The sequence below is a fragment of the Wasmannia auropunctata genome, unplaced genomic scaffold (genome assembly GCF_000956235.1).
Source record: "Wasmannia auropunctata unplaced genomic scaffold, wasmannia.A_1.0 LD334496.1, whole genome shotgun sequence".
Classification (NCBI taxonomy): Eukaryota; Metazoa; Arthropoda; class Insecta; order Hymenoptera; family Formicidae; genus Wasmannia; species Wasmannia auropunctata.
In genome coordinates, this window is record NW_012028394.1 from 10,367 (window position 1) to 12,172 (window position 1,806).

Consider the following 1,806-nt stretch of genomic DNA (forward strand, 5'->3'; position numbering starts at 1 on the left):
CGTGCGTGCGTGCGTGCGTGCGTGCGTGCGTGCGTGCGTGCGTCGNGTGTGNGTGTCGCGCGCGTGTGTGTGTGTGTATGTGTGTGTGTGCGTCGTGTGTGTGTGTGTGTGTGTGTGTGTGTGTGTGTGTGTGTGTGTGTGTGTGTGTGTGTGTGTGTGCGTGTGTGTGTGTGTGCGCGCGCGCGCGCGCGCGCGCGTATGCATGTGTGTGTGTGTGTGTGTGTACGCGTTCATCATCCAAAGCTGCGTTCAAAAAGCGCGCCATCAGCGCTTTTGTTCACTATCTTTATCATTCCATTAAAGAAGGTTTGTTCCTCAAGCATATATATATGTATATATAAAACAGAAGAAGCATGCAAACGATTATTTTTCTGTTAGACTCTGTCGTTTGTCGAAAGTTTTTCAATAACATATACATTTTGTGAAAAAGATGAAAGAACTGTTTAATTGTTAAGCAATAGTATAATTTATTTATAGAAGAAATAGTGTGTAATTTATTTCATTTAATTTACATTACTGGATTTAAGTACGTTTGAAATGAAACGTGTGAAATCTACTTTTCCTCATGATGAATTGCTTCATTCCCTGATCAAATTTGACATTTATACCAAAAATAATGTAAAAGTTAAGAGTGATTTAGTTTGGAAATTTCTATATCTCTGAACAATGTAGTACATCCTGTCAACGTCTACAACCATGTAAGACAAAACAGACATAATATTTTGTCGAACTATAATCGATTGAGAAGATTGTCACAACTTGAAAACGTTTCTGCAGTTATACGAAATCATTAATGAGAGCAATAATGAAGACAATGAGAACGTTTTGTGTGATAAAAGCAAAAATCATGATTTAGATTTTGAAATAACTTTGTCATACGAGGAGTGATTACAAATAAAACCGATAAAAAAGATATACGAAAATGGAAGGAGTGGTTTCATTTTACAAGAAGGATGGACAGATTTATTAATTAAGAAATTTTGGGAAGTTAAAAAATTATCCTGTGTTTTTAATTTTAAACGAGGCAAAGTGAATGAAACATCTTTACCGTATTTGGAAATTTATGGTTATTGCAGTGGCCAGTGATGATAATTGCGATGCTGAACTATATGCAAAATGCGTACGAAGGCCTGATGATATCGATGAAAAAGTAATTTTCCAGATATCCACTAAAAATATACATTATATAAATCATTTTGGTAAACGAAGACTAGCAGGAGTCGAAAGAAGAAAGATAAAAGCTGAATTACAACATAAAAAACCTTTAGCATGGCGACGAGATCAAGCTAATAAATTAATGGATAATTGCAATGGTACAGTGGAAGAAGAAATGTTAATTGAGCCATCTCATCTTTACGGACTAGACGTATTAAAAAAAGCAAGACAAGAAGCCAAAGATGAAGAATTAGGTATAAAAAATCCAATTTCAATATGGGACTCAATAAATGTTTTAAAAAAAAAAGTGGAATTTAATAAATTCATAAGAGATGTTGGGTATAATAAATTCCATGTACTTTATTGGATTTTACATCAAATTCACTTGTATAATGATATTAAAAAAAAATTTAGAAATTGGGTGTCGATAGATGCTACTGGAAGTGTAGTACTGAAAATTTTTCGAGGTGATTTAGAGAGCGATTCTATATTCTTATATTGCATAGTAACACATTTTGAGAATAAAATTGTTCCAGTAGCACAAATGCTCTCTGAGAAACACGATGCCAATTTTATAATGTATATGCTGAATGAGAAATGGAAAAAATCTGGTGCTATACCACCAGAATGTGTTGCGACTGACATGAGCAA